Below are 26,586 nucleotides of genomic sequence, written 5' to 3' on the forward strand. Positions count from 1 at the left end.
TGAGAAGACTTCCTAAGTTTTGCTTGTATCTAAGTATGTGATTAATTTTTCAGTGTTCCAGGACATTATGTGTTTTGTAAAATATAGAAGTTTCATTTTCTGTATTTAGTAAATCAGGCTGATGGATTATATTCAGATTTTAGCTAAGCTGCCCAGGCTGGGCTGGCTTTTGTGATCCTTTTGCCTCGAGTGCTGGGATCACAGGCTACCACGGTGCTAACCCTCTTGGTTCCATGTTTGTTTTTAACTGTTGAATTGAAAAGTAGTCAAACTATTGTTTTTAACTGTTAAACTTTCATATTTCTAAGAGCTTTTACTTAATGGCTTTACCTGTCATTTTGCTTATTGGATAAAAATGTATAATTTTTATGGTTGTCTCAAATTTTGTATTTATCATGTATAATATCCTTAGTTGCCCAGTTTAACACTTACAACTTTGAGTTCTTTGATTTTAAAATTGTTTCTTTTACTTTCTTTATATTTGTCTTTGCCTTGTATAGCTTTCTTCACCTCATTATTTAGCATTTTTTGGCCACTGTTTTGCAGAATAGGTCTCATGGATTTCTGGAAACTCAGTGCAACAGTTTTGTCTTTCATCAGGGAAATTCTGCCTTGTCTACGTTTACTACAGTAATAGATAAATTTAATTTCATTGCTTTTGTCTTAGTCTGTGGTTGCCACAGATCTAAATTCATTTTTCCTAATTCCCTTAATTTGAAAGGTGTAAGCTTTCCCATCCCACCAGTCTGTAACATTGAAAGTAAATCTTTATTTTTCTCCTAACACAGATCCCTTCAGATTACTGACTCTTCCACTGGCCGGATCCCTGCTGTTCCCATGACTGCACTTCACGGGTCTGTCCTCCACGTCAACCACTTCCACTCCTGAATTCCGTGTTCCTTCGGTTCTCACAGTTGTCCCTTTTGTCCTCCAGAACATTAATTTGATACTCTAGAGCAATAGATATGTTCTCTTTAATTTTAAAATTTTAAAAATATAAAACACCGGGAAGTTCCTAAGGTTTTGTGCTCCTATTGAGTCTTCATGTGTATACTCAACACTTCTGTGTTCAGCATCTCCTCTCCGTTCAAATGGTTCTGCTGCACTGGTGGCCACTGCTTCAGTTCAGCATGGCTACCCTACCTCAGGCTCCTGCGTGGTCCTCAGTGGGCTGTGGTTGTTCAGCGGCCACACAGGTCGTAGGTTGGTCACATTCAAGCAGTGGCGACCAGCAGGTGGTAGATGACAAGTCAGGAAACCGATACCCTGAAGCTAAGTTCCTGGGTTCCCAGTCTCTTGACCACAAGGCTTGGAAACAGTTCCCCCTTCCAGTGAAGCTGGGATGGCAGAATGACCAGGATCCATGGCCACCTTCCCTTCATGGACTCTCAGGTCCTTTGACCATGGTGGTCTACACCTGCTCTCGGAGATATTGAGGACACTCAGGCTTGGAAGGTCCCTGTCCGTGTGCTGCCTGTCAGCACTTTCAGCTACCATCTTTGGTTCTCCAGAGAGGGCACTGGGAGGGTGGCAGGATCAAGTATGTTTTTTCCTCAGGCCACTGTCTACTCCATAAAGATTTTAGTAGAATTTGTTTTGGGGGGGGGGGGTGGTACCAGGGATTGAACTCAGGGAGGCGGTGGCACCACTGAGCTAAATCCCCAGCCCTTATTAGAATATTTTTTATTTGCTGTATTTGTGAGACAAAGATAGAAACAAAGGTGTGCACACTTGCCTGTAGAAGCCCTGAAAGTGATGATATATCTGCAGTACAGAATTGTCTCCAGTGTAGCTGTAGGGAATTAGAATCCTTGCCTAAAGGAAGCCCGCCCAGTGCAGTATGTATCTGTTACAGAAAGGGCTCTTTCTTACCCTTACCCCAGCTCTTCCCCCACCCCAGCATCACTCAGTACAGAGAATAATAAATATCCATAGGATAACCTTTTAAAAATAACTTCTGTTGTATGCTTGTGAGTGTAAACACACATGCACACGCGCGCGTGCACACACAGGGAAAGGTGGCACTTCCTCACTTTACAGCTGGAAAATGGGGGGCAAAATGCCTAATCAGGTTGGCCCAAATTGGAGAGTGTTATCGTTGGCATCTCAGTGCAGGTGTTTGTGGCTTATATTCATGGTCTATTTATACAGAACATTGCTGGGGTGGCCCAGAAAGGGCTGCAGCACTAGTTTAAGCCTGTGTATGCTTATTCTTAATTTTAATGACAGCCTCATCTTTGGAATTATTTAGTGTATTTTCCCATTTTTTTCAGTATCTCAGGATTTTAGAGCCAAAGCACCTCTGTGACTTCCTTGGACCCAGGAAATATCTTCCCCCGAATCCCCGAATACCTGAAGAAACCCCCACCCCACCCCACCCCACCTCAGGCCATTTGATGAACACATGTATTTTTGCAGCAGATACTATAGAAATAGCTGCACGTCCTTGTAAAATTGCCAACACAAGCAAGGACCTGGAAATTGTTGCTATGCATGTATGTCAGAAGATTTCTTAACTACTTCTGTGCCGAATAAAAGGACACTTTTATTTTCAGGTTTTATAGGAATCTGGGCCAGTATGTTGGATACAGCTGAATATTTTTAATTTACTGGGCATGTATTTTAGGATAATCTGTGTTTATGAGTTCTAAACGTTAGTGCCTGCAGCCTGCTAATGGCAGAGGTGTCTACATTGGCCATCTGAGGTTCAGTCACAGTTTATCTTGCTAGCTCTTAAGTCCTCCAGCAGTCCAGCTACCTGTCCCATGGCACTTTGAGACCTGTTTCTTATCCAGGATGACCAGTATTTGCAGACATTAGCATTGGCTTTGCTGCCACGTTTTCTTGGTTATTGCACAAGAGCACCATCATTTTTCTCTTTTTTAATGAAGCATTATGGTCCGTTTACATAGTGATAAATAAAGTAATTACTGTAGCGATGGCTTTCTGCCTAAGTCATCTCGAAAACTGAATGCAAACTCTTTTTAATAGCTCCATAATGGTCTCTTGAAGTGTTACAGATTTTTATAATGATAGCTGTAATACAAGTGCCATTATTTACTGTGAGACTTGAACATTTTGACCACATTCATGGGCACTTGTGCGTCTCCAGCTGAGCTGAGCGCGTGCCGCCACTGCACTGCGGTCGTGCATGCACACTGGCGTCTGCAGCCTGTGTCTGCCAGGGCCTGGCTCGGCTGGAGAGCGAGGCCACACCACACCGGCCCTGCTTGCGGTGGTTGGCGTGTGTCTAGTCCAGCTCCCTGTTGCCATGTAGGAGGCTTTAGGAAATCTCTTCTAGCAAAATGGAGATTCTGTTTTGGGAACTGCAAGCCACTGCCCAGTTTGAGAGTATTATGTAGAGCATATTTCTTGTGTTTTTTGATTGCCCATCCTTTGAAACAGACCAAACGGAACACTGCAGTGATAAAAAGGAGAAGCAGACTTTCCCTGAGCTTTTAATAGGATGTCATTTGTTTTTTTGGATGGCAAACATACTAAAGCGTTTAAAAGTGACGCATACTCTGAAGAACCTCGTGCCAAATGTCAAGTAAAGCAGAGATGAGTTCAGCACCAAGCTGTGTGGATCCTGACTCTCTGTGGAGTCTGGACCTAAAGGCAGTGGCCGGGCGAGCGGCTCAGGTGAGCCTGGCTCCCGGTGCCAGCGTGTTCTCCTGTAGCAGAATCTGCAAGGGCACGGAGGTGTCCCTGGGTGTGCTCACCTTTGCTGTTGGCTGGTGTTGCTTTGGTGGCTTGTCTTATGGGGACCTGTCCTTGAGGCTTAAACACCAGTCAGTGCTGCTGGTCACTGCACAGTCCTTCAGCTCTTGCCGGGTCCTACATGTGTTTCAGGAACAGAGGAACAAGGTGGGCAGAACTGGTGCAGAGCCACATGAAAAAGAAGAAAGCACTTCAGAAGAGAGGAAGGGAGGGGAAGGGCGGACATGGACAGGGTGGCATTCAGGGAAGGTAGGGAAAGGACTTGCTGTCCAGTTCACAGAGGCCGGACCCTGGATTTGCTTCCAAGACTGGGTCTGGATGAATCAGAGCCCTGGGTGTAGACACCAGGACTCCAAGCCCCTCCCCAGCCTGGAAGGGTAGGGTGCAAGCGCATCCGCTCTTCTCTGCTGAGGTGAGAAGCAGACCCTGTAGTCACACTTGCAGCTAGCAGCCCAGTGACCTCATTTCTAGGCTTGAATCTTTGCCCTGTCAGAAAAGCCTTTTCTTCTATGGGTACCTCCCTGTCCTTCCGTTTTTGGGTCCTGTTCAGTCCCTGTCCTGTGTTCTTCGTGATGTAGCATTGGTTAATACAGTCATTCAGCAAATACCGATGGCCATTTGTCAGGCACCAGGCACTGTGCTTGTGTGGAGGGGTAGAGTGACGACGAACAGGTTAGGATTCTTGGCTCTAGGAAGCCCATGTTCTAGTGGGGGAAGCAGGACAAGTCTTACTGTTAATTACACAGGAGCCCTTTATTATTTTCTACCTGTTTTGTCTTCTAGTCTTGCTTCCTTGGCATTTATTTCCTGTTTTGAGGCATGCATGGTGTGTAAACACTGCTAGTACCAGTGCTGTGTAGACTGCTGTGAGCTTTTCTCCCCCTCTTGTGATGTGGCAACTTACGGGATCTGGCAACGCCCTGTAGTTCCTGCAGGTGTAGAGTGCCTACCGTCACTCCATTGCGTCCTCCAGAAATTCATATGCTGGAATCTTAACGTGCAGATTTCTATGTTGGTGTTTGGAGGTGTCATTAGGATTCGGGGATGTAGTCAGGATTAGGTGCAGTCATGAGGGTAGGGCTTACTGGCTTTCTAAGTGGAGGAGAGGCCTGAGCTACCCTGTTTGTTCTGTCTCCATGTGACACCCTCAGTCGGGCTGTGGTTGGGCAAGAAGCCCCTCACCGGGTGCCACGCCTGTGTTCACGGACTTCATCCTCCAGAAGCATACGTCCAGGAAGCTTCTCCTTACAAGTTATTTGGTCTGTAGCGTTCATAGCTGCAGGCCCCAGACTAAGACAGTGACCATTATATTTGCAGAAAGACATTTTGAAGAATGTACAGGAAACCTCTGAAGTTATCTCTTAACACCTACACCTTTTGTTATATCTTGGTTTTTGAACTTTGTGGTTCTGCTACCTATTCCAAAAACGTTTGTAAATGAAAAAAATTACAACTGTCAAAAATGCATATGTTCTGGAGGTTAATTTTTCTGTTATGGAAATCATGTGCATTCAAATACTGGTAAGTGAACTGCATTTAAAAGAAGAAAACTTTGAGGGAAAATTAAAACCCATGCCATGTGTATAAATGCCTTTGATAAAGTCTTCTATTTAATATTGGCATTATGTATGGCTTTCATCTTACGTAGTCTAGCTAGGGAAAATTTTTCCTAATCCAACTTTGTTTTCCTCCATGCATTTATGTTCTAGTTTCTGTCTTGCTAATTTTTGATGGTGGTTTTTGGAATAAGAAGGCAGTTGCAGATGATGGTGAGGGACTTCCTGTGCTTATTTTCCTCCCCGCCTTCTCCTCTCCTCTCCTCCCCTCCCTTCCCCAACCCCCATTGTTGTTGTTGTACTGAGGATTGAATCCAGAGCCTCATACATGCTGGGCAAGTGCTGAGCTATACCTCTTCCCTTTTTAGTGGTATTGAGGATTGAGCCCCAGGCCTTCACACTGAGCTACATCCACAACCCTTTTTTATTTTGGGACAGGGTCTTGTTAAACTGCCCAGTCTGGGCTTGAAATTATAATCTTCCTGCCTCAGCCTGCCAGAGTGCTGGGATTACAGGTGTATGCCACCATGCCTAGTTCCTTTTAAGAATCTTTTCATTTTTAAATTCTGAGACAAGATCTCACTAAATTGCCTAGGCTGGCCTTAAACTTGAAATCCTGTTACCTTAGCCTACCAGAGTGCTGGGATTACTGCTTGTTTGTTTTTAGCAAGAGTACACAGTGTACAGTTGATCTGGTTGGGACCTTTTCTTTTTATTTTTTAAATTTTAGAACAAATGATTTTGTCTCTTGTCCTGTCATGGAACCTAGTAACCTTTCCCATCTCCCTGCCACCTTTCCGTGGTAGTGAGGCATTGTAAGACGTGTTACTCTGTAGCGTCCTCAGGACCCTGGGAAGGTTATCAGGGCTCTTTGGAAACTTCTGGGTCTTGACCTCATCCAGGTGGTAAAATTTGCTGCAGCTTCACTGGTTACGAGGAAGTAGGTGGTTTAACCCTTTATGTGCCTGTGGTTTCAGTGCTCAGGCTGGAAAGTCCCGTGGGGACCAGGATCCCTGATGAAGTGAGGCTGCTTTGTTCTCACTGTGCCTCCAGGTTGGGGAGTGTCCAGAGGCAGCTGCAGGTACGGCAGCCACCCCACCTGGTAACACTGCTGCCCAGGGTGAACGGCTTAGCTCTGCAGTTCTTCTGGAGAAGGCAAATGTTGCTGAGAACACTTGGCGGATCTGATCGCATCTGACTTGTTCTGGAGGCTGCATTAGCAATAAATAGATGCTCCGTTCGCATATTTAACACCCCTCTTCCCTCAGCCCACACCTCTTCACTACGGGACTAGCTTTTCATTACATTCCAGAGCTTTTAATTACTGGAGGCTTTGTGTCTTCACTAGGATATAACTTTTCCTCCTGATTAACAAGCAGAAGCCACCTAAAATGCTGTAATTTATAACAGAATGGAGGAATGTTCACAAACAAGCTTTACTAGGTTTTAGTTTTTTCTTTTTTTTTTTTTTGTACTGGGGATCGAACTCAGGACCTTGCGCTTGCGAGGCAGGCGACAGCACCACTGAGCTAAATCCCTGGCCCCAGTTTTGTGTTTCTTATGCTACCTTCATTACAGGACAAGAAAAAAACTGTATTTTTGAAAGTAAAAATTAATTATTGATGTGCATAGAGTGTTTTTCAGCAAAGAAGTGACAGCGGGGAGGATGCTGGGGATGTCTGGCGAATAAGGGCCATCAGGTCTCATTACAAACAGAGGTCAGCACGGGGAACGGAGATCCTTTATAAATATTGTGAAGCATTTTCAGAGGTAGCAGATTATAGAAAATACTACACCAATTCATTTGTAGTATTTTTTTTCTAATTACTAAATGTTTGAATAATTCCTGACACTTTTCCATTCCCAGCTCTGCTGTGTACCGTGTGTGTGTCCACAGCATCAGAAATCTCTACTTTGAATTCTTTCCTTTTTTTCTTTGAGCACTAGAGATTGAACCCAGAGCCTTAGAGCTGAGCTACACCCCAATCTCATTTAAAATTTTTAAATTTTATTTTGTTGTATTGAGACAGGGTCTTGCTAAGTCACAAAATTGCTCATGCTTGGCTCAGACTTACTATCTTCGATCCCTCCTGCCTCAGCCTCCTTGAGTGATGGGATGAGGGGGCCTGTGCTACCATGCCTGGCTAGACTTCCTTCCTAATGTATATGGTAGGAGGTTTCCTTTTTAGAACTTTTTTATAATTAAGGTAAAATCCATATAAAAGTAGCCATTTAAAAGCGAACACTGTAGTACATTCATGGTGTTCTGCAGCCGTCATCTTTGTCCAGTTCCAACATACTCCCCTCACCCCAAGGAGGCCCGGTGTCTTTTTTTTTTTTTTTTGGTACCGGGGATCGAACTCTGGTCCTTGCACTTGTGTAGCAGGCAGCAAAACCACTGAGCTAAATCCCTGGCCCCTCAGTGTCTTTTAAGCAGTTTCTCTCCATCTCTCTCCTCTCTGCCCTGGGTAACTACAGTCTACATTCTGTCTCTGTAGATGTACTCATTTTGTATGTTTTACCTAAATACAGTCAAACAATATGTGAGTTTGTGTCCAGGTTTTTCACTTATATAATGTATAATGTTTCCAAGAGTCATCCATATCTCAGCATGTGTCAGTAGTTAATTCCTTTTTGTGGCTGAGTGCTAGTGTACTGTGTGCATGCACCACATTTTGTTTATATAAAAGATTTGCTTTTACTACGGAAATCCAGGACCTCAGACGTCTCGTCTCATCTGGGATAGATGCAAAGTTGGTGTGTGATTAAACCCTCTGTGTCTTTCCTTCTTTCTCTGAGACCCGGCAGTCATGCCAGGGCTGTTTACCTAGGGACGGTGCAAGTTCATACTCATGATAGTGAAAATACATACTTCAAAAGGAAAAATACTGGAAAATGACTACATATCTTGGATTCCTACAGTGCAGGCTAATCTTACCCGTAACTTAGAATGGCTCACTTCTGTACAAGCTCTCCTCTAGTGCTGTAGGAGTTCTCTGGCGCTTGGACAGCTTCTCCTCCCCACCCGGCATGCAGGGGTGCTCAGTTGTGTACCCACTGACCTCTCAGGGCCCAGGCATCCGGGTCCACTGGGGAGAAGGTGCCTGAGCAAGTGCTGCTGTGCTGGTGACAGGCATCACATGGTGGGCACGCCATGGCACACGAGGGAGAGGAGGGCTTCCAGGTCTGTGCAGTAGCCTGGGGGTGGCTGTGGGAACCTGGGCAGGGGCAGGGGCAGGGGGAAGAAGGTGTTCCGTGTAGATCGGAGGGGAAGGGGAAGATGGGAAGTGAGAAGGAAGGCTAGACACAGGGATACAGAGGACTGTAGGACCGTGCACCTCTTCTTCATGCTTTAGTTGGTAGGGGTCACCATGAAGGGTTTTTCCGCAGAACCAGAATTCCCCTAATTCATTCATTCTAAGGCTCGAGTAAATTTAATAACAATCAACTATCACCCAAGTGATGGATTTAATCCCAGCAGGCTTTCTAAGTCTCTGGAAGCCCCTTTCCTCGCCCTTCTGGTGTTGCTGAGCACAAGTCCTTATTTCCAGTTATCTTTGTTTTGATTCCCACCTCCTAGTTTTCCTCCATTTTCTGATTATTGGATTTATACTTTCACAAAAGAAGTATTGACAGTTCCAGTTTTATGAATGATTTAATACTTAAAACTTTGATCCATTGAAAGGTAAAAAGTAATCATTACATTCCATACCTCAAGGGCCATGTTTTGAATAAAACCTCCACCTAATTATCAGATGATGAATATATCAGTGTTTCATTCTGTTACACACAAAAGTATTGTGACTTCTGGGTGTTTCTATGTTGAGAAGTTTGAGAATCATAGAAAATCTAACTTCTAGGTATGGTACAGGCAGGATTCTCTGTAGCACTGAGCAACCTCCTAAAGACAAAGCCTTTCTTTTGATTAAGAAGGAATTTATTGTCAGTTAGTACAGCAAGAGTTGTTTAGCAGGCCATTAGTGCTTGAAACTCCATGTATGAAATTGCCAGATACTTCTCCCCTCCAGCAGTGGGTAAGGAATATTGTTTTCAGGGCACATATTTCCCAGTTAAGAAATGTTGATCGAGGTGCTTAACATCTCTGAGCTTCAGTTTCCTTGTTGGAGTAAAGAAGGTAATACTATTTCAAGATGTTCTATTAAATGATGTAGTAATTCGGAACCCGTAGAACCAGCAGCCGATGTGCCATTGTTAATGTAGCTGCATGAGAGAAATGTTAAGTCAAGTTGGGGATTGAGTAATGCATTTTTTGATTGTTTAACTCCCTGGAGCTTTATAAGGACCTATCTCTATATCTTAGTGGTCCTTTCAGTTCTCTTTTTAAAATCTTGCAATATTACCATCTGTCAGGGTTGATGCAGCTATTGTGGGTGGTAGGAAGCAAACATTTTGATTCATTCTTGAAGGCGTTGGAAACAGTATCACCTTCAGCTGTTTTGTCATGATCATCTTGTAACTAAGGGGTGGGTTACTCTGTTAATTCAAGTTACTGTGAAAATCTCAACAGGGGTTTACTTGCCCAAGTGACAAATTTATAATTTTGTTTGTAGAAAAATTCCAGCGGATCTAAGTAGCCAGCCACAGTGCTCTAGGGCTGCATGGTCTCAGAGTGGGGTGAGCCACAGCTTGCTTTTGGCCCCTCCTATCCTGGTTAGCTGTCTACCCTCCTATGATGGCTTCTGAACTATCAAACAAAACGAAAGAGAAAGCCAGGCTTTTCACATAGCTTATTGAGATTAATTTGTTTTCCCAGTTATACTTGTTTTCTTTGTATTCTCTGGTCATTAGGTATAGTTTTTGCATGCGTTTGTTAGGTTCTCCATGTAATCTCGTAATAAGTGGACTCTAGGATGAATGACCTCATCATCACTATTTTTTATATATGAGATGAAAAATGTTTCCAAGCATGGATTTTCCGGCTGCTTTCTTCTAAGGGGCGGGCTCCAAGTCTGGGGTGCTTCTGCTGGGGATCATGCACTGGAAGGAAGAGTGCATGGATGCACGAGACCTAACTGGGTGGGCTCAGTTTTTATTGTCCACCTCTGCATCAAATTTTGAAAAACTAAAACCAGAAACATTCACTTTTCCTCCTTAAAGAGAATCTATAAAATAAAAATATAACAAAAAAGCTTTATCAGAATAACCCAGAAAATAATTTTTTAATATCAGTATTCAACAGTTTGCAAAGGCAGTGCTCTTGTTGGTAGGTTTTTACCTTGATAGGTTTTTAGAAATGATAGAATTTGATATAACAAAGCTTATACTTCCTTGTTAAAATAGGGTGCTACAAGGATAGAGAGCACCAACCTTCAGAACTTTCCACCTGAATGCTTTGTGTCCTCTGGCAGTGGCCACCTCCTGCTGGTGCCCTGAGGACTGGCAAGAGGTGGGGAGTTCTATGTTAGCATTGTTCAGATATTTATGTGTTTGTGTAGGGGTGATGTTTTCTGGAGAATGTTGCCAAATAATAGAAATTCCCAGAGTTCCTGCATCTGCGGGCTGCTGCCCAGTGGGCTGTGCCTTCTGTGTAGCTGTGAGGTAAGATTCAGGTTGCTACCTAGACAGACAGACGGACTTTGTGAGTTAGTAAACTAAACTGCTGGAGGAGACAGCAGAGCCCTTCTGTGCTGGTTTCCCATTGAAGAGCGCCCTTCATTGGTTCTGCCCTCATAGACACTGTCCTTCAGTACTTTGGATGAACTTACATGTCCCAAAAATGGAACTGATGTGTCTTGATACCTTCTTCATTGTTGTTTTTTTTTCTTTTTTTGAGATTGGGTCTCACTGTGTTGCCCAGGCTGATCTGGACTTTCTGGGCTCAAAGAATTCTCCTGCCTCAGCCTCCTGAGTAGCTGGAACTATAAGTGTATGCCACCATGCCTATCTTTGAGATTTCTCTCAAGTGTTCTGCAAATTTTTCAACAGGAAGATTCTTCATATTTTCTTTGTTAGCAAACACCATCAGAGTAGCATTTCTCCATGTAATATCATGGCTCCTTTATCCACAAATGGCTACACTTTGTGTGTTGTTGCTTAAGTCACTTAAGCCCTTTAGAGCATAGTCAAACTTGTTTTGCTCTGATGAATATGGGCGGTAAAAAATGAATAGAACTTAACTCTTATTCTCATCTTGACTGCCAGCTTCCTTTGTTTTTTTGTGTAAAAACATAGTGATGTATGCACCCTTCTGCTCCCAGGAACCTTTTAAGCCCCCAGTCTTAACAACAATGCTGCATAGGACCAGAGAAAATAAGAACTCACTGTGTCATCAGTTCTTTCTTTTACATTTGGTAAGAAATACACTCAAACAGATCAGATGGTCTCAGAATCACAGCATGTTGTATTCTTAGTAATTAAAACTGAAGCCCAAATTGAATAAGAAATAATTTTTTATTGATCACTGGCATTTGTGAAAAAGGTTTAATTAGACGGAGACACAAAAGGGGACTTATTGGCACTTTCATTTAGACATTGCTGACACTGTTACTTTCTGTGTCTCGTTTTGCTTGGGAATTTATGATTGTTTTCTGCTTTGTTACAAGTATACCAGCAGTGAGCACAGTGTTACATTCGTTAGATAGCCTGGTGTGTGCTCAGAGCTATTTCCGGGCAAATTTTCTCTATCGTGGTTTTTGAGATGCTCTGTCTCCTTCTGCCTGGTGGATCATTGCTGTGAATGTTAATCTCCTATCTTTATCTTGGCCTCTGTGGTCTTGGGACGCCTCCCTGTGCTCAGTAGATCTCTTGGTGTGAAGTGGCCACTGCTTTTCCTGTCCCTTCTTTTCTGGCTCTGCCCTGGTTCTGGGAGGGATCTAACTTAAAATTTCTTCCTGATATGGAATCCTGGATTTCCCCATGTCCAGGTGACCTCCAAGTTAGGAGGTGATAATGAGTGTGTCTACTGTTTCTTTGCTGGGATTAAAACTTGGGGAAGAGGTAGGTTTGGGCACAGAGTTTTACTTTGAAAACCCTCGAGCCCTGAGTTCAGAGATATTTCAGTCCCTCGATGTTGTGTCAGATTTGTCTATATGCGCGGGCGGGGCGGGGGGCAGGCAATAAGGTTGCCAGTAGTCATCACATTCTCAGAGATTTCCAACCCTACACCTTTAGAAATTACCTAGCTGTCTCTAGCCCCTCTCTGCAGTGTGTTTGAATGTTTAAGGTTGGTGAATGACTCCTATGATGTATTTTTGTGGATGAAACTTTGAATAAGCATGATTGACGAGAGTGGGATCATCATTGCATAGTTGGGTGCACCTTGCAGTCTGCTGGGGTACTCAGAGTGGAGGCGTCAGTTGTCCACTGTCCCTCCTTTGTTCACCCTTCCGTCCACATGCTTACTGTGGAGATCAGAAAGGTCACTGACACACGCACCCTGCCACTCCTTTTGCCCTGGTATCCAGTAGGACCGTCGATACTTAGTGCTCTGAAGAATGAAGTTTATTAGGATTTGTGGGAGTTCTTTCTCTATGCTGTTCACCTTGTCCCCTCTCTGTCTCCACTGTTGTTTTCTAGGGTCTCCAGATTTGTCTTAGTAGAGTAAACCCATGTATAGGTGTGGAGGTGACACCTACATGTCTGTTCAACCAGGAAAGAGGGACAGGAGCAAGACTGGAAGGAGTAAGCAAAGTTTTATATATAGTGAAGCCCAGAAAACTGTCATGTCGGGGGTCAGTAGTTGATTTGAGCCCAGAATATGGCCCCAGGGAGAGATCCCCCCACAGGACCGCATGCCCTTCAACTGTGAAAAAGCAGCAACTTAGTCAAGAGATTTGAACATTCTCTGTGATAAAGGATAGGGGAAAAATTCAGGTCAAGGTTAAGCTTGGGTTGCTGGCTTATTTGATTCATTATTGGCAATTGTTACAAAGCCCAGGGTGTTTGTTTACCAGCCCAGCAGGATGCATATCAAGTTACTGATGTGCAAGCTGATGTTTGCTCCTCCCCTCCTTTCCTGCTCCACTTTTTTTTAATAAGCAGAAAGGCATTTAATTTTTAACAGCATGAGAATAGCTTAAATGGCCCCCCTCTAGTGGTGTGTTGGTAGCAGTTTAGGGGAGGAAGGACCAGCTTGGGCAGCTGAGCTCCAGAGAAGAAGTGCACCACTTCTGCCCTCACACACACACTGAAGTCTTCTCCAGTGAGGCTCCCACAGTGTGAACAACAGAATTTCCCTGGAACTCTTCCTTGAGATATGACCGCAAGGCTCCTGTGAAATAATTTGAAACTTACAGAAAACATGAAACAGGTATTTGCTTATGAGGAATTTTCTGACTTAAGAAACTTGTGAAATAAATCTTAGGCCAACTTTCATAAGAACTTCAAGCTCAGATTTGTAACTATTTCTTACAGTCCATTGATCATTTCTAGTCTTTTCCTGGAATAGGAACTTTTAATTCTGTTTTGCGATGCCTTTTTATCTTAAGTTGAGTCCTTATAGTGTGGTAGGCTCTGTTCTGTAGAACTAAAGATCCTCGATCCTCTGTATGTATTCCCATCTAAAGAGTGAAATTGAAGCTCTGTGGCTGCCATCTTCCTCAGAGACCAATATGGCTGCCATTGGCTTGGGAGCTCATTTTTACTAAAATGCCTAATTCAGGAAGATGGAGGCAACTGTGAATGCTGACTTCATCATAAAGGACAAATGAAAAATAAATAATGGACAAATCAGTTCCCCGAGAGGGGGAAAAATAAGTTAAAATGAGGTTGCCTGTTACTCTGGAAGGAATTCTCAAGAAGTATGTGGAACTTTGGCACGAGGCAAACTTGGGGCACTGTGGGAGTGGTGGATCAGCTTGCAGCTCTCTCCTCCTTCTGGAGACTCCGCATGGACTGCATAGCGGCCACATCTTTCCAGTGAGACTAACCCCAAACTTGGCATAAACTGACCAGAGGCTCCTCCTGTCTCCAAAGGAAAGGATACATTCTCCGTTATCAGTGTGAGGTATTTGCTAGCCTCAGTGAATAGTCCAGTGCAGGTTGATCCTCAGAGTACTGCTCAGGACTTTGGTTGGGAGATTCTGGGAAGCGATGCTGTCCTTTGATGTGAGCAAGCAAGCACAAGGCCCCCTTGTCATCTGAAGCCATCTTGTGATGAAGGTGGGGAAGCCTGGAACAGAGCAGGTATGGAGGGAGGGGGCGGGGCTAGGAGAGTCCCTGAAAACCAGAGAAGACGTTTGAAAATGCATTGCAGAACCGCAGCATCTGTGTTTCTCAGTCACCAGAACTATAGAGCTTACTGTGGAGCTTTGATTTGAAAATTGAGAATGGTTTCTGGAAGAAGAAAGGTAGAATATTACTCAGCCTTTTAAGAAGGAGGGAAACTCTGAGGATGCTGCCATGTGGGTGAATCTTGAGAATATGGTGCCAAGTGAAATATGCCAGTTGCAAAAGGGCAGCCCTTGTTTGATTCCACTGATAGGAGGTAGCTAGAGCAGTCACATTGGTGGAGATGAAAAAGGCTAATGGTGGTTACTAGGAGCAGGGGCGGGGGGCTGTAACTGGGGTTTGAGGTTTGCAAAATGGAGAAAGTTGTGGAGATGGATGGTGCTGATACTGTGTAGCAGTGTGAAGGCCACGTAATGCTGCTGTACTGCATACCTAAAATGGTGCAAATGGCAAATTTTCTTACCACAATCACAATAAATACAAGTAACTAGAAGAATGGTACAGCAGTCAGCTGTTAGGTCGGGAACCTGGGTGGGCTTTCCCTTGCCCAGGTACAGCTCACTCACCCGCTGAGCAGCCCTGGCTGTAGGCCTCCTGTGACCCAGTGAAATGCCTCCCTGCCCCTGTCCCCAGTGTCCTTACAAGGAGAACAGGTTGGTAACCCCTGGCAATTTGCATTGAGCCCTCCCTGTGCCAGGCCCCTGGGTGCCCTCAGAGCTGGGTGATTCCTGACCTGCCTTAGGCCAGCCTTCATCTAGGAAGTCTTCCTCCCACTGTACCGCCCAGCCATCTCCCATCCCTCTGTTTACCTGTGAGGTACCTTTCCTGCCCCGCCCCACCCCATCTGTTTTAACAGTCTCAGAACAGTGAGCAGATCTAAATTGTTTGCATATCATGATCACCTAGGGAGCATTTTCAATGCCAAAGCCAGGCTGCCTCCCCCACCACAGGGCTGGGGGCATGGGACAGGGGATTGGGATTTTTAAAGCACCCCCCCCCGCGCCCCAAACCCTGTGCACACAAGCTCAGGGACTTTGTCCTTCCCTTCCTATCTTAGTCTGCGCTTCCTACTGCTGCCACCACCACAATTATGCCACCTGAGGGGGGTCCCCAAGGCTCCGTGTGCCCCAAGTGTGGAGAAATCCCTCGAGTCAGCAGCTGCAAGGAAAAAAGCAGCACTTGCTTGCTTAGTGTGAGGGAACCCCGAGCTCCCCCAGGGCTGGCAGGTGCTGTGGCCCTCTGGGGTCCCGTGGGCTCGCTCACCTCGACCCCCGGGTTGGGTGTTCTAACAAGCTTCCTGTGGCCCTGCTGGCGGGGCACTCTGAGAACCAGATCAGGGAGGAAGAGGGCTAGGGGTTGAAAGGCACTTGCTTAAATGCTTCCCTGGGTATTTGCCAAGTAGGCGCAGCCTCCTTTTTGGCTTTCCTCACACAGAAACTGTCTAAGTGACACATAACCGAGGATCTTTCAGGCAGGTTTTCACTGACGTTGTTTTGCTCTGTATGCTGATTTTCCTTTAACTTCTCAAGAAGAAATGTGGAGAGATTTTATTTCTTTTATTTAAAATTTTTTAAAAAAATTAATGCATAACTTTATTATCGTTCACTAAACACACACATATACAGAAATTAAAATTATTCAAAGAAAAACAATGCAAGGGAAAAAAAAACTATAATAACATTATAATGGAACTCAACCAGAGCAAAACCGAAACGTACTTAAACATTTTTCCATATAATTTAAAAAAAAAATCTCAAGCATTAACAAGACATCAGAAGATGTGATTTGCTTTAGAAAGATTTTCAACACTAGTATTAAACAAATAGTGGTCTGGAGAAAAATTCTAATTAACTATTAGACTCCACATAGGCCAAATTTTTTTTCTGATTTAAATTTCAATACAGTCATGTGACACATGATGGAAATATAATGTGAGAAATATGTTACTAGGCAATTTCATCCATGTACTTCTCAGAGTACCACACAGAGTGCCAATTTCTACATGCAAACTGAAAAGGTATATGTCAGTCATATGCGATGGCCCCTTGATATTATCCAAATATGCAGTTAAACACAAGATACATGAGGCTACCCCTGGCATAGCACCACACTGTTTTACAGTAAACTATTTTATATAAGTAGGATTGTGCTCTAAAGGATGAAAAACACAGCATGTTATGATGAGTACCTAAAAGAGTAACAGTCATTTATCACACTATCAAGTACTGTGTACTGTACATAGTTGTATTCATTTTTTCTACTCTTTTAAAATTTTTATTTTTCTCTTTCTCTCTCTCTCCTTCACTCTCTTGCTGTCCCAATTGTTCTTCATCTCCCTTTGTGTTCCTGTGCTGGCCGTAATTTTTATTTCTTCTTTATTTTTCTTTCCTTCTCTCTCATTCTCTCGCCTGTGCCCTCTGGCCTCACTGCTAACCTTCCCCTATCCCTCCATCTGCCTATTCCTCCCTCCCCAACTCCTTCTAACTCCCCACCTCAAAGGGTAAAGTTGCTATATTGAAGAAGTTATTCACTATAAACATATGTTGGATTGGTTTTTGATCTTGATTTAATTCATACAGTTAAAGGTGATAGGTTAATAACCACCACAAATTATGATTTTCTCAAAGGTACTTGATGCTATTGTGTTGCTGATTGTATCACTTGGGCTAAGGTGTTGTGATTGATCTAATCAGTTTTCCTTCTTGGTATAATGAAAATGAGATAGCCTCAGAGCTATTAGAGATTCAAAACCTTAAGACCAGCTATACCTGGAAGACACCTCTGAGAAGCAATCATTCCATAAGGGTTCTAAATACATCAACAAAGATATTTACAGTAAGCAACTTCAAAGTATCAACCCAGGAAGTAAACCAAGGACAGTACCAAAAACAAAAATGAGAAGACATTTAAGCAAGTCACAAACTCAGACTTCCACCCCACAAAAGACAAATTCTGAGGGCAACAAGGTGGAAACATCTGATAATCAACCATCTGGACACCCTGAACTGATAGCACAGGAAGTAACAAAACAGACGAATGAGGCTCTAGAAAAATTCGAAACAAATAATCTCTCAGATGACTACAGAGATGGTGAGCAGAGTGAAAGACATGATTAGAGGCTCTAGACCAGAAACAGATAAAAAAAATAGATGAGCTCAGAAACATGCTGGAAGCCATGAATGCCCAGCATAAGAAAGAAATGGAAACCATGATCGTCCAACATAAAGAAATGGAATCCATGATTCAGATTCAAACACATATTCAGGAGATTAAAAACTCCACTGAAAGTATGCATACCAGATTAAAGGAATCGGAAGATAGAATATCAGATATAGAAGACAGGATTGCGATTAAGGACCATGAAAACAGATTTCTTAAAAATAGTAAGGGATCATGAGAAATCAGTCCAGCAGCTGCGAGGTGATGCAAAGAAGAATAACATAAGACCGATAGGAGTCCACAAAAAAAAACAGGAGAAAGTACAATTAACATAAAAAAACTGTTCACAGAAGTAATAGTAGAAAACTTCCCAGACAGAGGTGGAGAAGTGGGCATACAGACAAGTGAGGCATATAGAACTCCAACTAGCTATGATCAAAAGAAATCAACACCTACTCATATAATAGTCAGGATCCTGGAAACCCAGCAGAAGAACAAAATCCTACAGGGAGTTACAACAAACACCTACAAAGGAAAGTCCATCAGAATCACAGCAGATTTTTCAACACAAACCCTCAAGTCAAGGAGAGCCTGGAGTGAAGTATTTCAAGCCCTAAAGGAAAATAACTTCCAACCTAGACTGTTGTATCCTGCAAAATTATCTTTCAAAATTGATGGGGAAATTAGATACTTCCATGACAAAGAACACCTGAGAAATTTCATGAACACCAAACCAGCACTCCAAACAATTCTAAGCAATATCCTAGAAAAAAACAATGAAGGTCACAACTCCATGAGGCCCAACAGAGGGAAGCCACCAAGCAAGGTAAGACACTAAAGGGAAAGGGGGAAAAAATAAGAAATAAAAGAGCCAACAATAGTAAAACATCATGACAAGGATGAGTCAATATCTATCAATTATAAGTATCAATGTTAATGGTCTCAATTCACCAATCAAAAGAAATAGACTGACAGAATGGATTAAGAAGCAAAATCCAACCATATGCTGCATACAAGAAACACCTAACTCAAAAAGAAATTCATAGACTGAAAGTAAAAGGATGGAAAACAGTTCTCCACGCCACAGGAACCCAGACAAAAGCAGGGGTAGCAATTTTATTTTCAGACAAAGTAGATTTCAAACCAAAACTAAGACAAAGATGGTCACTACATCCATGTGAAGGGAACAAGAGGAAGAGATGACAGTCCTAAATATATATGCACCAAATATGAATGCCCCCAACTATACAAAACAAATATTAATGGACATGAAAAATCAAATAAGCACTAATATAATTGTAGTGGGGGACTTCAGTACCCCACTATCACAAATAGACAGATCATCTAGACAAAAAATTAACAATGAAGTTCTAGAACTGAACCAAGCTATTGAACAAATGGACTTAACAGATGTTTACAGAGTGTTCCACCCCACAAAATTAGAATACACATTCTTTTCGGTTGCACACAGGTCATTCTCCAAAATAGACCACATACTAGCTCCTAGGACATGTCTAAGTAAATGTAAAAGAATTGACGTTACTCCCTGTATATTATCAGACCATAGTGCAATAAAATTGGAGATCAATGACATAAGAAACTGCAAAACTCACACAAACACATAGAAATTAAACAACACCCTCCTGAACAACTAATGGGTCACAGAGGAAATTAAAGATGAAATTAGACAGATTCTACAAGTAAATGATAATGCCAGTACAACATACAGGAATCTATGGGACACAAAGCAGTTCTACAAGGGAAATTCATAGCAGTTAATGCCCTTATTAGGAAAACAGAACTGAACTCAAATACATAACCTAATGCAGAACCTCAAGCTCCTAGAAAAAGAAGAGCATAACAAACCTACAGCCCATACAAGGAAGGAAATTATAAACATCAGAGCAGAAATCAATGGAATGGAAACTAAGAGAATGATACAAAAAAAAAGAATCAAAGAGTTGCTTTTTCGAAAAAATAAATAAAATCGATAAACCCTTAGCCAACCTTATCAAAAAAAGGAAAGAAAAAGCTCAAGTCCATGCAATTAAGAACAAAAAAGGTGAAGTCGTAACAGACCCAGCAGAAATCCAGAGGATCATCAGTACCTACTTCGAGAACCTGTACTCTAATAAAATGGAAAACACAGAAATGGACAGATTCCTAGATACATAACGAATTGCCAAAATTAAATGAAGAAGATATAGAAATTCTAAATACCCCAATTATAATGAGTGAAATTGAAAATGTAATAAAAAATTTACCAAGAAAGAAAAGCCCAGGTCCTGATGGCTTCACTGCTGAATTCTATAAGACATTTAAAGAAGAGCTATTGCCATTACTCTTTAAACTTACCGAGATTTTATTTCTTAAAGAAGAGACACCAGTTTTTAGTAGAGTTCTCTTCAGCGTGCTAGATTTCATAGCTTTCTTTAGCTCTCACCCCCTGTGACTGAGTTGGGGGTTCCAATAGCGATCTAGCCCCCTACCTCCACCTCCCCACTACCCCTTCTTGGTGCTGGCCCCCAGCTCTGCTCACCTAAGACCACACCTCTGTGTAGGGCTGTGATCTGTCTTGTCTTAAGCATGTTTTCAAAGCTGTTGTTTAGCCTGTGCCTTGGATGTTATTCCATAGATAAGCCTGAGAAGGACCTGCATCTTAGAATGCGGGTGACCTTGATTGGTCTTTCTGGGGGTGGCAGCAGCTAGATTTCCGTGCTTGTCATCTCAGGTATGTGTCAAGCCTGCTTGTTTCAGCGCTGGACACAGGTGCTTAGGAAAATTCCTCACTGAAAGGCTGTTGGGATTTACAAGTTCTTGCTGTTTTTGTGACCTTGTATGGTTTCTGGTTTCACAGAAGGCTTTGTTTCTTGGTTTTGTTGCTGCCTTCAGCCTTGCCCTGTAATCACTGGGCGCCAGGGAGGGCTGTGGTCTGCTTCCTGGGGCATGCCCAGATTCTCTGTCAGCTCACATGTGTCACCGCAGTGGCAGGGGGCTGGGAGGGGGCAGGAGAGGGGACAGCATTCTGAAGTACTGGAGAGTCCTGATCACAGCCTTCATTTGAATTTTGCACATGCCTGGAGAGGGAGACATTCCGTGGAGCTACTCCATGTGGTTTGCTTTATAAATGGGCCATCCCTTAATTCATGTGATGGTGGAGCTTGGTAGACTAGGCAGGTGTGCTTTTCAGGGTTAGAGTTTAGGAGTGTTAAGGTGCAACCTTCCAGACAGGGGAGGCCCTTACCTTGAATTCAGTTTTGGGGTTTAAGAGTCTGGGGCTGGTCTTGAGGATACCAGAGAGGCCCCGAGGAATAAAGACCTGATTAAGGACACAGCCTGAGCTTCTGTAGCACAAGTGCTGGTATTGAATCATGGGAGCAGTGATGACCAAAGGGTACTCTCAAGGGGGCAGGTGGCTGTAGGATCTCAGGCCAAGCATCTCAGTGATGGAAGGAGCTGACAAGGAGTGATGCCCAGTGAGGGGCCTGTCCAGATGCATGTAGGTATGGCCCTGGTGCTGTGAGGATGGGCCAAGTGCATGCTGACAGTTGATAGAGTAGCATTTTAGCCAAAGAATAGGACACAGATGGAATCCAGAAACTGCCCTCCTTGAGGACACAGAGAGAGGAGGTTTGGAGCAGCTGCAGTAGTTTTCTGAGAAGTAGCAGGTGTTTTCTGTACAGGCCCCATGTAGACGATCATGGTTAGGGCTGGATGAAAGGACTGAAAGTCAGGACACGGAGAAGAAATAAGAACCTTACAGGATCAGTGGTGTCAGATGCTTTTCTGTTTTGGCGGTATCGATTGGGGAGGGAAGGAGATTGTGGTTTATTGAGCATCTACTTCATGACAAGTAAGATATTCCACAGTGGCATTGAAGACCTTAATAAGACCGGGCTCTGGAATAGGCTGGTGGGAGGAAACCAGACCTGAGAACACAAGTTGGGATTGATAGACATCATGACCTCTCCCCAGGCTAGTGCAGGGAAACAGAACTCCTGAGGCTGGTCCCTTCTGTCTTTGTCGACTCCATTTTCATCATTTGAAGAATTCAGTGTCCAGACATCTTTTGCTTCTTGCTGACAATCCTTGACACTAAGCTGGGGACTTGCTTTACAGCCACTCATTTTGTCATTGTGTGTTCCTGTGACCTCTGTATTGGAAGTCATCTGGCCCTAATCCTCACGTAGTAGGTAATAACCCGAGACCCAGAGAGAGGCCAGGATTGGCCCAAAGTGCGCGTTACCAAACGCTGCAGAAACACAGCATGGCGCAGTGGCCATCTGACCTTGTAGTCCACTGGGTCTTTGAAAAGGGGCAGTGAGATGGGCCTCTACAGAAGTGGGAAGTGGGTGACCCCGGGCTGGCTGGTTGTGAGCTGGTCTCTCACTAGCTTTATGTCCTCTTTGGTGAGGTGAGGAGATGTGCCTTGCCCTCACAGCCAAGCCTCTGGGCCGCCCTGCACTGGGCCACCTTCCTAGAAGCCCCAGGTCAGCTTGGTAGTGGCCTTAAAGTAAGAGCTGATAGATTGCGCACAGCAGATCTCTGGCAGTGACCTTTCCTTTGTGCCTTCCACTGACTGATCACTGTGACTTCTCTGGAAGTTAGCATATGCATAGTTCGCTGTCTTTTGAAAACAATGGAAAAACCCATCACCAGCCCCAAAACCAGCTGTCTTTCTTCTGATGAATAGACAGTAAACCCTGAAGAGCAGAAGAGTAGTTTCTCATAAGCACTCTGGCAGTGCACAATACGTTTTAAATAAGATTAAAAATTATGTATTATTCTTACCAGCTTCGCTGTCAGATAATTGTGCATGAGAGCATTCAGTGCTGCGTGCCTGGTACGAAGTATAACATCTATTCAGTGTGCAGTACATCCACTTTGTTCAAGAACATGTATTCAAGGTCAGTGTATTTTGGCTCTGCTACAGGGTTCTGGAAATTCCCAAGAGAATAAGTTTTCGCGGGTTATATAATCCAACACAAGTGACTGTAGCAGCAACCTCATGTTTAGTAATGATTTTAAAAATGCAATTGATTCTAAAATTTTGCTCTCAAAATGTGACTTTAAAAAATTCTTCAAGGTTTAAGGCAGGCTTTTTCCTTTCTCCAGGAAATTCGAACAGAGCATTACTGTGTGCTGGGTACCATTCTAAGTGCTTTACATATATTAATCCACTTAATCCTCAACTGCCTTAGACAAGTGCTTTTCCTGCTGTACAGGGGAGGAGACTGAGTCACAAAGAGGTCCAAGTATGTTGCTTAAGTTACACTCCTCCTACTTAGTGGTTTTGACTGGTAAGTTTCAAAATAACCACTGTGAAATTGTTACTGTCATAAGCTGCACAATTCAAAATCTTTTCTGATGCAGAGCTACCATTAAACAATACGATCCCTTTCTCTCCAGTCAGAGGTTGGTTACACATTAGCACTTGTTTTGGGCTTATCCCTGGAGGAGGACACCCCTTGTTTGGAGCTGAGGAGAGGCTGGAGCAGCTCTGGGGAACGGCTGTCCAGCAGAGGGAACACGAGAGCAGGTTAACCTTCAGGATGTCCCAGCAGATCAGGGGTGAAGCGGACAGAGGGAACCCAAGCAAAGAAAGCCAGAGATGAGCTCAGCAGCAGCAGTTTTCTCGCCAGGCTACACGGGCAGGTCTGCGTGGGCGCCTGGGGTCTGGCTCTGTTGTGATCATTGAAGGTGCCCACCCAGCTCTGTGACTTTATTGTCCAGCTGCTGAGTGACCTGCACAGGAAGTCCTCAGATGTCCCTTGTGCACTTCTCTCAGACATGTGCGGAATTAGTGGCTGAGCATGAAGCCAGCTGGATTTTTAAAAATCTGTGTAATCACAACTAACATTCATGTTTATTGAATGTTTCTGTGGTACTTTGCTAAGTGCTTTGGGATGTATTATTTCATTTAATGTTTCTTGGTAATATAAATCAATAGTGTAAATAAGCTTATAAAGTGACCGGGTAACCTTGATGAAACTCTTTTAAGTTCCTTGAAGAGCTTTATACTTTCTTATTTACAGGTGAAGTTAATAGTCAAATTACAAATTATTCACCAGTATTCATGCAGGCAGGCCAGCCCCCTAAGGATCTTCTGAAGGCTTGGATGGATAACTTCATTGAATGGCTTCAGATATTTGGAAGTGATAAAACAGCATTTCTTTTAAATTATATAATCCAGATAACAAGGAGTAACTTGAACAGGAAAGGTACAGGGTATATTTAGAGAAATTCTACACTGTCTAACTGAGCAGTATAGAAAAGATTTAAATGAAGCAGAAAGCACTTGTTTTCTCAATGGAAGAAGCTGGAATATTACGTCGCTTCTTCCAAAATTGATTTGTAATTTCAAAACAATTGTAGTTCTTTTGCATTTTTTTAGCATTTGATAAAATGATTTTAAAGTTTGTCTTGAAGCTATAATGGTGAAACAGGTTTATAATTTTTTAGAAGAAAAATAATTTAGAGGAAGGGATTTGCCTGGTCACATTTTTTTATATAAATAAATGCCCCCTGCCCGATTACTAGTGTAGCACATCAGATCATATTCAAATCCATGAAAAGATCTTAACCTGTAAGGAGAACTTCCAAATAATTGTTAAAGACTACTCATAATGTATGAAACCCAGTTTCTCAGATTTCAGTTTAAATTTACTTAACCAGACTTTTTATCAAGTTGACCTTGGTTGTACTTTTACTATTTGTTAAATGTTTTACAAAATGAAGTAATGAGTTAATTACATTTAATCTTCCTGGGCAAATTGTAGACAAAATTGTGGGGCAGATATGTACCCTGTCAGAATGTCTCATACCTTGCAGTTTTATAACCCCTGTCACATGCTCAAGTGTCAGCCTCCTGCCAGGCACTGAGGATACACTGAGTCTTTTCTGGTCTTCATGGACTTGGTGGATAATCTGGACATCAGGATATTACAGGATCAAGGGAATCAAGTTCACTGTTTCTCAAACTCTGAAATCCACTGAGCATCTTTTCATGCTCTGGTCTAAAAAAGTTCTCAGAGCCATTGAAAGGCCGATTATCTTATCCCTCTCTAATTTATGTTTTAAACAGCATGTTTCAAACCTATTCAAGCAGATAACTTTGTTGGTTGATATGCAGGATTCCTTGCAAGACTTTAGTCTGTGGGTTGCTGGTATAGCTATAATACCATCTGTAATGGTGTTTCACTTTTTAAGAAGAAACAAAACTTGGTGAGAGATTCAGGTAAAAGCTGAATACATTTATTTTGGGATGAAAAGGTAACTTTCCTACTCACTTGAATTAAGTGGAAAGCATCTTATTTTAATAATGATAGATAGAAATCTAAAGTTGTGTTTTATTTTTTTATGAGAATACATTTTAATGTCATTATCCCCCTCCCCCTGAAGTCTTCATTACAGATTTATTTAAAAATATCTTACATGTTTACCTTGTAAATGTACACATTCTAATACGTAGTTTTAAAGACTTAAAGAGGAACATTCTTTTTCTCTGTACTTTTTTTAAGCTTTATATTTTACTTTTACTTCAGTCAGTGCATGTGGATCATCCTTGTTATTTTTAACCATTGCATAATGCTAGAATGATGGATACTATTTATTTAATCATTCCATATTAGACATTTAGATTTTTTCCAATTTTTTAGTATTACAAATAACCCTGTAATAAACATGTCTTGGATATGCATTCTTTTAGTTTAAAAGAGTCATGTTCTTTCAGGAAGTTGCTCAATAATCAACTTAGAAATTCTCTTGTACTAATTACTGTGATTGCTTATTTTGAGTTCTTCCTTTATTTTCATATTATATAATCCTAAGCTATTATAACTAAGTACTTTTGCTAAGAATGCAGTTTAGCTGGAAGATGGGACTTGTAGATAGAGACTTTAACATTAACCTCTTTGGAGCAGTGATTTCCTGATGAAGTGTCAGGGCACAGGCAGAGTGTGTGTGTTCCACATCTGGACAGTCTTGGGATAGTGTGGTTTGTAAGAAGTTTGCTGCGGCTACTAGAGTAACAAGTTAACTTCTTTCTTGATATACTTGTCTCCCCATAAAGAAGCCCCCCCCAATTTTAAGATACTTAAACTCAAGTGCAGTTTTAAGAGATAATTGATTTCCATGCACCATTTCTCCCGTAGTAGAAACATTTTGTAGAACTCTATAATAAGGCAAGAGGTCTCTGACGTTGATACGGTATCTCATGTTGCCTTTTATAGCCACACCCACTCCTTTCTTACCCCTTGGTTATAATTAATCTGTTCTCTGTGTCTAGAATGTTGTCAGAAGACTGTTGTGTAAGTGGAATCATATAGTACATAACCCTTTGTGATTGATTTATTTCTTTTAACATAATTCTGTATAGATTCATCTAGGTCATTGAGTGTACCAATAGTTGTTCCCCTTTATTGCAAAATAGTAATCCATGGTATGGACATCCCATAGTTTAATTAACCATTCACATGTTAGTGTTCAAGTTTTCGTGTGGAGGTAAATTTTCTTTTCTGAGAGTTTACATGTCCAGGTGTCTGATTGGTAGGTTACGTATTAACCTATTCATGTTTATTTTTAAAGAAACGACCAAATAGTTTTCAGAGTGGCTGTTCCATTTTATACTCCCCCCACCAATATATGAGTGATTTAGTTTCTCTATACTCTTGTTAGCATTTCATGTTGTCGTTCTTTTTTTTTTTAAAGCCATTCTGATAGGTGTGGAATGATACTTTATTGTGGTTTTAATTTGCATTCCCCTGACTGGCGAATGATGTCAAACACCTTTTCATGTGTTTGTTTACTATTTATATATCCTCTTTGCTGAACATCTGTTCATGACTTTTGTTCTAATTGGACTGTTTTGTAATGTTGAGTTTTCAGGGTGCTTTATATATTCCAGATTCTAACGTTTTTTCAGATTTGTGGTTTGCAGTTGTTTTCTCCCAGCATGTAGCTT

General features: G+C 42.4%; 1 protein-coding gene and 1 long non-coding RNA gene across 6 annotated transcripts in view; both read left to right on the plus strand.

The window, feature by feature from the left end:
* The window catches only part of LOC147824854 (uncharacterized), a 29,162-nt gene extending 3,024 nt beyond the window's left edge, over window positions 1-26,138 (plus strand). The window contains exon 2 of the long non-coding RNA XR_015441678.1: window positions 789-26,138. This is a non-coding gene — a long non-coding RNA (uncharacterized LOC147824854). The remainder of the gene's footprint in view (window positions 1-788) is intronic.
* Igf1r (insulin like growth factor 1 receptor) overlaps window positions 1-26,586 on the plus strand; it is a 289,576-nt gene that overhangs the window by 100,151 nt on the left and 162,839 nt on the right. The window lies entirely within an intron of this gene.

This window comes from Heterocephalus glaber, unplaced genomic scaffold, assembly GCF_053883595.1.
Source record: "Heterocephalus glaber isolate CG9 unplaced genomic scaffold, H.glaber_assembly_v1.0 deba00001531, whole genome shotgun sequence".
NCBI lineage: Eukaryota > Metazoa > Chordata > Mammalia > Rodentia > Bathyergidae > Heterocephalus > Heterocephalus glaber.